Source organism: Streptopelia decaocto (assembly GCF_964273445.1).
Source record: "Streptopelia decaocto genome assembly, contig: HAP1_SCAFFOLD_58, whole genome shotgun sequence".
Lineage (NCBI taxonomy): Eukaryota > Metazoa > Chordata > Aves > Columbiformes > Columbidae > Streptopelia > Streptopelia decaocto.
Window position 1 is genome coordinate 502,523 of NW_028115117.1, and position 10,945 is coordinate 513,467.

General features: G+C 50.7%; 1 pseudogene across 1 annotated transcript; it reads left to right on the top strand.

The window, feature by feature from the left end:
- Positions 1 to 8,345: 8,345 nt before the first annotated feature.
- On the top strand, positions 8,346 to 9,308 carry LOC309452938 (olfactory receptor 14C36-like; annotated as a pseudogene). The gene has a single exon. The product of its transcript is annotated as an olfactory receptor 14C36-like (transcript).
- The last annotated feature ends 1,637 nt before the right edge of the window (positions 9,309 to 10,945 follow it).

Sequence of the window (10,945 nt, forward strand, 5' to 3'; positions counted from 1 at the left end):
ATTGCAATGACATTCACTGGCCAGGTCAAGCTGCAGGTGCCAACAGCCCAAAGGATCTTGGGCCAACTGCTTAACAGAGCTGCCTGATGGGCCAACAAGGGTGATGCTCACCTGGATCTGGAACTGGAAAACAAGGAAGAGCTGGTGAGGGATGTGAACATCAGTGTCCACCTTGGCACAGTGGGGTCCCAGGCACCAGAGGGGAGGGAGGAAGTCCAGCAGCAGAGCACAGGCTGGTGGGCTCCAGAGGAGAAGACTGGGGGGATGGCCGGTGAGGTGATGACATGGAAGTAGGTCTGAAAAGTGAAGGAGCTCACGAAATCTGATCGGTCTTACAGGACAGCCTACTACAAGCACAGGAATGGTGTCTCCAAATACCCATAAGAAGAAGCATTTATCTTGAGAGGCTGCTTCTCTGAACTGATGGAGCTACAGGGCAGAAAGGCAGCACACAGGAGGTGGGAGCAGGGGAAGCTGCAAAGGAGGAATTTAGAAACCTTGTCCATGGATGTGGGGATGACGCCAAAGGTGCCCTGGACTTGATACCTGTACCTGAAGGGCAGCAAAACGAGCTGACACAGCTTCATTTGCAGTAAAAGAATAGACACGGTGAATATGGACCTGCTGCTGAACTTCATAAGAGTAGAATCAGACAGGACTGAGGTTCTTCATGGCTTCTTTGCCTCCATCTTCACCAGCAAGGTCTCCTGGGCCTTTGTTCCTGAAGGCAGGAGTCTGGAGAACACCCAGCAGTGGATGGGGCTCAAGTCAGGGGTGACCTGAGCACACTCAGACACCGTTACAGAACAGGAGATGGGTCACTTGACCAGCTCCCTGAACACAAGTATCGCTGTGCTGTGGCACCTGAGATTGCCAGGGACACCCACCTCTTGGTCCAGAGGAGTGTGACTCCTCTTGAGGTGTTCTGGATTATCTCCTCATTCAAGTGGTGATTTAGGCACCCACTTTTCTGACATATTCAGTCTTCTCAGGACGTGTTCCACATCCATATGAACAGGAGAGTGGTTATACCACGTGTTCTGGAAAGGAAGGGAAGGGTGAACAAGGACAAAAATAGAATAGATTTGGCTTTACTTCTATTTATTATGGAAATGCTCTCTGTTTGGCTACTCCTGAAATCTCTCTAATCATCCACACCAGACTTGAAGCCTTTAGGAAAATGATGCACAGAGCTTGGCTTGTAAGGGCATTTTAGATGTTAGTGAGCCATCTGGTGCAATGATCCTGAACTGCAGCTACTGAAAGAATGAACAAACCTCTTATGAAGTGAAAGGCAGAAGCAAACCCCAAGTTTCTGAGGGTGTTTGGACCCCATGAAGGGCCATCACTGACACAGCTGTGAGGGAAAAAAAACAGTGCAGGTCCCTGTCCCTGGAGGCTGGTGAAGGAAAGACTTGGAGACGCTGGTTCCAGGTGGTGAGGGCCATGTGGAGGTGGCTCTGATGCCATGTCAGACCTTGATGCTTGTTCATCACCAGAATGGCTGAGCCCTGACCCCTGGGACCTGGTAGATTTTTCTCAAATGTTTTTCAAGGCTTTTCCTGTGGTCAGTGTGGGTATTTTGTGTTTTGGGGGTGGTGTTTATGTCAAGTGCTGTTGCTTTAACTGCAAGGCTCTGGTTTTCTGTGGAGTTGGAAGTGCCTGTGTGTTCCTCACAACTCATCCAGCTTCTTTCATTCACCTGGCAATGGTCACCAGTCACGTCAATGTCCCAGTCCCACATTTACTTGAATCCCCTATTTGGATCCACAGCCCATCACTCCAGGAGGTTCATGCATCTACCAGGCTCATGGATGATTCCTGAGGATCATCCAAGTGTGGGCAGTGTAAGAGAGGAGCAGAGCAGGGTCAGCTCATGGGCCATGACTGAGCACAGCCACCCCAGCAGCAGCCGTTCCCCATCTCCCAGGCACAGCCATGCCCACAGCATGCAAATGTCACTGCCATATAGGATTAGCCCAGAGAGGCCTTTCTTCCTTCCGTATTCCTAGGAAAATCTTCCTCCTGTTCCTTTTCCAACTGCAGATATCAACTGCTTTCCATTTCTGGGCTCAGACATGGCTGGAAGGGTTCACTAAAGCCATCAGCCATCTCATTGCTTCTCCCTGACATGCCCTGACCCTCTCCCACACCTACAATGGCCAATCACGGCTGCTCAGGGCCTGCTGCTCTTCAGAAGAGGCCTTGAGCTTCTTGGTTCTTCCTGGTGCTTATTATAAACTTGTCGCTCTCTCCATAGCTCATGGTGAGCTTTCTTGTCCATAACAGCCCTTTATGACCACGTATTACTAAATAGTTGTCTTTTTATGATGATTTGTGCAGAAAGGGCAGTCACAGGACAGCACCGAATATGTCAAAACTGATGCCGAGTGAAATGCCGTAAAGACCCGATGAGTTCCCCTGTGTCTGTGTCTCTCCTGGAAGGAGTCTGTCCCGAGAAGGGGATCCAGCTGCTGCCACTCTCTGCACAGGCACATGAGCAGTGTCCATCACCTGGGGACACAAAGGGTGACGTTTGCCAGACCACCCTTCATCTGAACCACATAGATGTGTGCTTGTGGATGAGGTATGGAGCCTTATAGTGCAAATACCTATTTAATTGTCATTGCCAGAGGGGCAACCACAGATGCACAATACTATTTTAGATATATGTAAATGTAAATGTAAGCACATTAAACTCCTATTATTCTTTAAAAACTGACATTCCTAGACAAATTACACAAACACTTGAAGGATTATTGATGCCTTTTAACATGGTTATCCACAGAAGGCCCACCAGCTTTACATCTCTGGAGATGGGATGCAAGAGTTCAAGGGCAGGATATTTTGGGCTCTGTGCTGGGATCTGGAAACTGAAAGGTGCTCCCATCTCCCAGTCCCCTGCCCTCCTCAGTGAGGGTGTGAGACATTCTGCAGCGAGGGCTGAACTCACAGCCATGACCAGTATCTTATGTCCAACTGCAGCCAATGGTGTCCTGCCAGCTCAGGATTGGAGCTTCCATTGCTGGAGGTGTTTAAAATATGTGGAGATGTGGTGCTTTGGGACATGGTTTAGTGGTGGTCTTGGCAGTGTTTGATTTACGGTTGGACTCCATGTTTTTAATGGTCTTTTCCAGCATAAATGATTCTCTGATTCTATTATTTGGGTTGAAAACATTTCAATTCCAGCACCTCCAGCTTCTCTCATAGGCTGCTGTTGTGTGGCACAACTGTCCTGGCTCTCCAGGCAGGTTGGGCACTGGGTTGGTGCCTGCATTGGCAATTTTCCCCTTCCTGGGGTAAAAGGCTGTTGAGCAGAGACAGTTGTAGAGATCTGGGTCACAGGGGTTTGCAGCAATCCTGTCAAAACCTGAGCAGGATGAGCTTTGGAGCCCAGGAAAAATGGAGATGGGCTGAAGGATGTTTGTGAACAGCGGTACTGTCACTAGTAACAGTAATAGGGAACTCTTTCTTCTCACTGGTTATTATGATGATGAACTAAAAGTCTTTGATTTCATTCCTAACAGTCATTCTTGCTTTTCAAAATATCTCCTATACCTCAGCAGTTGTGTCTTGAAAGAAGCTCTTAGAACAATGATTTCTCCCTACTGTGAGGTGGAGGTGGTGTAGGGGAATAGTTTCTTTTTTACACAAAGATGCCAATGAACAGATCCCAGGTCAGTGCAAAGGCCCAAAGGAAGCCAGAATCTTTATGTGTGTGCACTGACACACACTGTCACCTGCATTTCCAGTCTCTGCAGTCCCAACCGTGCAGCAGAGTCTGGAGTTCTGAGCTCCCTCATCTGCCCTGTGTGAGACGTGTAAAATGGAACTACCCCAGTCCAATGGCTGGTTTTGATTCTCTTCACAGCCTGAAGCACCACATGGGTCAGGAGACAAGCCAGGATACCCAACCAGGACTCACATGCTCTGCTCTTACAGTTCAGGTGTTCCCAGGAATCTCTGCAGACATGTCACGCCGATCCGTGGGTTAAAGGAGCTGGTCAAGAGCCTCGTCTCCATTTCTGTAACGGTGGCTTTGCTGCCCGACTGATGTGCAGACTCTGTACATGGATGCTACACCTCTTCAGTAACCTGTTCTGAAAGGATCAACAAGATGGGAATAAACTGAGCAAAAGAGAAGAACCTGGCTGGGGGCAAATGAAAAGGGATGCAACAGATGTGTGTCAGGACTGTTTGGGGGCACTTGTAAAACCGCCCTGCACCTCATGTGAATTATTCCTGTGCTCAGGGATCACCTGAGAGCTGTCCCTAAATTGAAACCATGAAGGGGAAGGAAGGACAGCCTCATTCAGGCTCCAAGGGAACTCAGGAGGTGTCTTGACCAACCTCCTGCTCACAGCAGGGTCAGACCAGATTACTCAGGACTTTATCCAAACACATCTTGGTCACTTTCTGGGACAGAGTGAGTGCGCACTCCTGGGAAACAGCTTCCAGTGCTTGACTGTCCTCATGACTGGAAAGTTTCTCCCTTTCTACAGCACCTTTCCAAGCCCAACCATCCAGATTGCTTTTTACCCATCTACTCACACACTGACACAGACCATAATACCCTACCTTGGGTACAAGAATGTTGTGGGGAATGATGCTGAATGCCTTGCTGACTTCCAGGTAACAGACCACCACTGGTAACAGACCATCAATGTTATCCCCACGTCCACAACCCTGTCCTTTCATCACAGAAAGAAAAGAGGATGGACAGGCACAACCTGCCCTGAGCAAACCCCGTCACCTTCTCTTCAAGACACCCAGAAATGGGGTCCCAGTGGACATGCTCTGGGGCACAGCCCTTAGTTCCCCTGCTCACCCATTGGCCATTTTGAAAAGTGCACACACTGTGTGAGAGCTGCCAGTGGTCAGGGAGTCCCCCCAGTCTCCATGAGCTTTCACAGATGGTGGAGAGTGGCCTCACTGTGACATGGTCCTGCTGTCCCAGCTCCTGCAATGCTGCCCCTGCTGTCCCATAGACTGGAAAGGATTGTGTTAGTTCCAGTGACCCCTGCCTTGATCCCCATGGTTGTTCTGACTCCAGTCAAAGAGGCCTGGGAGATCTTCCTGGAGAAGAGGGAGAACAAGAAGACACAGGGATTCTCACCTCTTATTAAATTCTTGAGTGGCCACACAGTGTCTTTGTTTCTCCTTCAACTGTTCCTGCAGTAGTAACAGCTCATTTTGGGCCCTTGAATTGCCTTACAGATCTAGACCTGGGACACATTGCTGGTGAAGAGGAATGACAAAAGGACACAGGGATTCTCACCTCTTTCTCTTATTAAATTCATCAGTAGCTACGAAGTGTCTTTGTTTCTCCTTTAACTGTTCCTGCAGTAGTAACAGCTCATTATGGGGCCCTTGAATTGCCTTACAGGTCTGGACTGAGCTTTGATCTGGACTGTTGCTGTGCTTGGAGGCTGCTGTCCTTGAGACCAGATGAACTCACTCCTGCCACCCTGCCTGGCAGTTCATTCCATCCGTGTCACAGCTCTGTCTGCAGCACTGACAGCTCCAGCGCCCCCAGTCAGGTCCCTGGCTGAGGACATTGCCTCACATCTGGGCTGAGCCACCCCAGCTGTGGCACCAGCCCAGCTCTGACCTGCACAAGAAACCTGGTACCAAGTGTCCAAGAGCCCATGTGTGCAAAGGCTTTGAATCAGAGCACAGACATGACATGGCCAAAGACTGATGAATGTCTCTCTAGACCTAGGAGTGTAAAACCAGAACAAAATGCCTAAGTTCATTCAACTGAAGATATTCGTCCCCTAGCCTGGAGAAATTAGATCTTTGCTGTAACATTCCTGGTGTCCTGTCTAATGATGGGACAAGAAAGATGATTCTCATACCAATTTATTTTTTACAATGAAAAATACAATGCTGCAAAGAAGTGTCTCTGAAGAGGAGAGAGAATCAACTTCACTGATTACTTCAACTTTGAAGTTGTGCCCCTGGAGCCCCAGGGACACCTGGAGGAGCCCAGAGGGGACAGAGAAAGGGACATCATGGGCTGCTCCTGTGCTGCTGAGCTGGGCTGGGCTCCTGGGACACAGGGAGCTCATGGCAGCGGCAGCGCTGCAGAGAGACAGCTCTGCCCAGGAGCAGCTCCTCTGCACACGCACAGGGCTGAGGGCTCTGCCTGCAGCACCGAGGGCACGGGAGACAGGCAGAGAGAGATTAAAGGCAATGTGGGGTGGTTGGTTGCTGATGGCTCGTTGAGAGACAAATCTTCACAGTCTTAACACGGTAAGTCTCTGCATGTAAGACAATGCAGCTGCATTTCCTGGAGGGAGACTTTAGGCTGGTACATTCCATGATTTACAGGATCTGTCAGGTCTCTCTCACAGTATCTCTGTTGTAGAGGAGAAGAACACACTCCAGAGCAGGGCTTCCCTGCTGCACTGTCACAGGAACAGGGAATGATGACAACTTCTGCTGAGGGTGACTGCATAGGGAGCACCCAGGGGTGCCCAGGGCTGTCCTGCAGAGCAGGGTCCCTGTCTGGGGGAGATCCCCACGGTGCTGTGGGGACAAGCTGTGGGGGGAAGGAGCATCCCGGATAAGGGCAGGAAAGGTGCTTCTGCTGTGGAGAGGGTGCTGTGTGGGTCAGTGCTGCTCACACATCCAGATCACCCCCAGGATTTTTCCAAGGGGATGCCTCAAGGAGAAGATCAATGCAAGGATTACCAGACAGATAAGGAGCTTTCCTGAGCCTGTCTTTTCAGTTTCCTCTCCCAGGGGGTGGGGGGTGCAGGAAAGGATAAAATGAAAATGAGCTCTCATGCTGAAACAAGTCACTGAGACTCCTGAACTGCAACTCTGAGTGATCAGTACATCTGCCAGAAGGCTCATGACATCCCTTCCCCACCCCTCTGCCTGTGCACAGCACCTGCATCACCTTGGCTGGACCCGTCAGCCTTAGTCTGACCTGTCCTGTTTTCAGGCCTGCAGACAGGAAGATGCCCCCAGGCAGTGCCCTGTGAACAGGCAGGATCTGTAGGGCCAGGGGGAGGGCACAGAGGGTGGGATGGTCTGTGAACACCAACAGGGAAGAGACATGGACAGGGAAACACCTCCCAGGCAGCAGGGAAATGATCAGAAATGAGAGGAAACGGAACCCGGAATTGTTATGGGAGGGAGAACAGAGAAAAGTCCCTGTGACCCCCTGCAGTGCAGATCCCTCCTGTGAGCAGCCCCCTGGCCTCCTGTCCCACGCAGCAAAGCCTCTGCCCTCAGGGCCGGGGGCTCCAAGGCATGAAGCAGCTCCTGTGCAGCCAGAGCTGCAGTTCCTCTGCAGAGCACAGGGGCTGAGAGCAGCTGCCCGGCAGTGTTGGTGTCTGGGAGGTGGCTGCACAGCTGGGGAAGGGTGACGCTGTCTGAGTGCCCGGCTGCCTGTGCCCTGGCCTCTCTCACACCCACCCTCACCGCATTTTCCTTCTTGCTCCCCTGCTCTGGGTCACTGCTGTTGGGATCTTGTTCTTGCTGTCAGGCTCTCTGGGGATGGCAGTTTCAGCTGCAGAGTCCCAGCCTGATCTTGTGGGTCCTTTCCTGCAGGTGTGTCCATGGGCACACGTGTCCCAGCTTTGCTCTGACCTGTGGGCTGTGGGCAATGCAGTCTGTGGGGTGGGGAATGAGCCGTGTGTGTCTTGGACTAAACATTGGGTGCTGAGACGTTAGGAAAGGGTGAGACCTGTCATGGTCTTTGGTGGGTCCCTCTGCTCTCAGCAGTGCCTGGTGGCTTTTCAGGGTAACATGGAGTGTGATCAGCCCCCATTTCAGAAAGGTGCCAGGCCAGGGCAGCTGGAGCAAGACAGAGGGACAGAGCAGCTGCCCTCACTCTGCACTGACCCACAGGCACTCTCTGGTCTTGCAGGACTCGCTCTGTTCTCCCTGAGTGCAGCAGAAATGCTGAGGGTTTCTGAAACCCGACAACACTCTGCAGTGTATATGGGGGGAGATGTAAAAATACCTCGAACTCTTAAACTACCTTCACCATCTCTGTTCCCTATCACTGGGAAAGCAAGTGCTGGCAGAACTTCTGTATTAGCAGAACCAAGATAGACCCCACCATTCCTGTGGCCCCACTTCTGCCCAGCTGGGCTGACTTAACGAGAGCCCATGGGCAGAGGGCCTGCTCTTGATTGCTCATTTTCCAGCACTGAACAGGGCTCCAGGCACAGTGCTGAAGAATGTTCTCCTAGAAAATCAAAAGGGTGTCTGTGTGTGACAGGAGAGGGTCTATGGGAGTTGGTTTGATTTTTGTCAGAGAACACTTTTTTGGCTTCACACTGTCTTTTTTTTTTCTCATGACAGTGCCCCATGTTCAGGAAAAGCAAATGTCCAACAGCAGCTCCATCACCCAGTTCCTGCTCCTGCCATTCACAGACACACGGGAGCTGCAGCTCTTGCACTTCTGGCTCTTCCTGGGCATCTACCTGGCTGCCCTCCTGGGCAATGGCCTCATCATCAGCACCATAGCCTGGGACCAGCACCTCCACACCCCCATGTACTTCTTCCTGCTCAACCTCGCCCTCCTCAACCTGGGTGCCATCTCCACCACTGTCCCCAAATCCATGGCCAACTCCCTCTGGGATACCAGGGCCATTTCCTATGCAGGATGTGCTGCCCAACTCTTTCTCTTTGTCTTTTTCATTTCAGAAGAATTTTGTCTTCTGACCATCATGTCGTACGACCGCTACGTTGCCATCTGAAAACCCCTGCACTACGGGACCCTCCTGGGCAGCAGAGCTTGTGTCCACATGGCAGCAGCTGCCTGGGCCACTGGGTTTCTCACTGCTCTGCTGCACACGGCCAATACATTTTCACTGCCCCTGTGCAAGGGCAATGCCCTGGGCCAGTTCTTCTGTGAAGTTCCCCACATCCTCAAACTCTCCTGCTCAGATACCTATCTCAGAGGTGTTTTTCTTATTGTGATTGCTGTCTGTTTAGGAATTGGGTGTTTTATTTTCATTCTTGTCTCCTATGTGCAGATCTTCAGGGCCGTGCTGAGGATCCCCTCTGAGCAGGGATGGCACAAAGTCTTTTCCACCTGCCTCCCTCACCTGGCCGTGGTCTCTCTCTTTGTCAGCACTGGTTCATTTGCCACCCTGAAGCCCCCCTCCATCTCCTCCCTATCCTTGGATCTGGTGTTGTCTGTTCCGTACCCTTTGGTGCCTCCAGCAGTGAACCCCCTCATCTACAGCATGAGGAACCAGGAGCTCAAGGATGACCTGAGGAAACACATGGCTGGATTCTTCTCAAAGGCATTAAACTTCCTATCTTCTGCATATCACTCATGACATAACTCATGACAGGTCCAAACTGTCTTTTTTTATATTTTTTAGTTGTAGATGATGGATTGGAGTTGGGGGAAGGCTTGTTTGGTCATGTGTGGGAAACTGCAGCGGGTCTGTGGAATCCTTGACAGAAAATATGGGAGTAGAGATCAGCCTTGAGATATTAAGATTTACCCTTGAGAAGGATGGGAGTAAAGGAGTATCCGTGAGAGAGGAGAGATGTACCCGTGAGAGAGAAGGGGATAGAAGAATAACATGGATGATAGAAAAATTGACCAATGAGATGTTAGTGCTGTAACTTGTAACCAATGGTGGAAGGACACATGAAATGGTGGAATTGTACAGAAATGCACTTGTAGCAATAAATGGCACCTATTACTTTCATCTTGAAAGAATTTGGTCCATGTCGTTTGTCCGTCTCAACCGCGACATATGGTGACCCCGACGTGATCCTGCCTGGAGAGGATCTCGCCTAACAAGGTGACAGCGGAAAGCTGTGAACAGCCGAAGAAGAGCTGTGGAGACAGAGCCCGGTACAGCTGATGAGAGCAGCCGCGCAGAGCTGCCGAAGATCCGGATCGTTGAAAAGACACCTTGCTGAGGAGTAGGTGAGCTACCGGGAACAGGGGTGAAACTTATCTAAAGAAGTGGGTCCTATATTATCCACATGGAAGCTGCTTCTGAAGAAGCAGGGTGTTAGCCTTCCGGAACTGACTTTAAGAAAAATGTTACTATGGGGCAAAGCACAAGGTTTAGAGGTTAATCCTGTGACAGCATTTAGTGTGTCACAATGGATGGACTTGGGAGATAAATTGTTTGATAGTGCTACCCAAGGGTCCAAGGAAGCAACTGAACTGTTAACGACGTGGCGCTTGTTATTAGATACTCTGAAAGAGTTAAAACAGCAACAGGCAGAGGCGGCGAAGGGGGATGGTCTTCCTGGCTCTCCTGGGCCAGATTCGGAGAAAAAAGCAAGATTAAGTACTGCTCCGACCCCCCCTGTTACTAAAGATTCGTCAAAACCACCCAAGTCCATATTATCTGACACGGATAAAGATCCACGGCACTTTCTTGGAAAGTTAAAAGGAATAAAGGAGGAGCATATGTATGTGTGGCCCCGAGATCAGAAAAAAATTATGAAAGACTCGTATACATATGTGTGGCCCCGAGATCAGATAAGAGCTATGAAAGACTCACATGAAAAAACAGTGTTGGGTTGTGCATGGTCTCGGGAGGGGCCCTCAGAGCACCGGTCAGAGCACCGGTCAGAGCAGTGCGTTCGGCCGACTGCTCCGCTGTCATCGATCACGGCTCGAACCTCTCCTCTACCATCATCAACCGCGGTTCTGCCGTCTGCGTCACCGCCATTAATCACAGTTCAACCTTCTGCCCCGCCACTATCAGTCGCGGAAGAAAAAAATGGACATTTTTTTTCCTATCCCCCCTTGCCTGGAGATTTAGGTGAGGAGGACCCCCCCGTGGTGAGCCAGACTGAGCCAAATAACGTAATTCCTACAGATTTGGGTCCCTCCAGCCTGCCCCCTCCTCCCACCCGCACTGAATTCCTGAGGGTGAGGGTAGAGTTTCAGAGCGTAAACCGAACTTACCAAAAAGCTGGGATTTACCCCCAGTTTCGATTA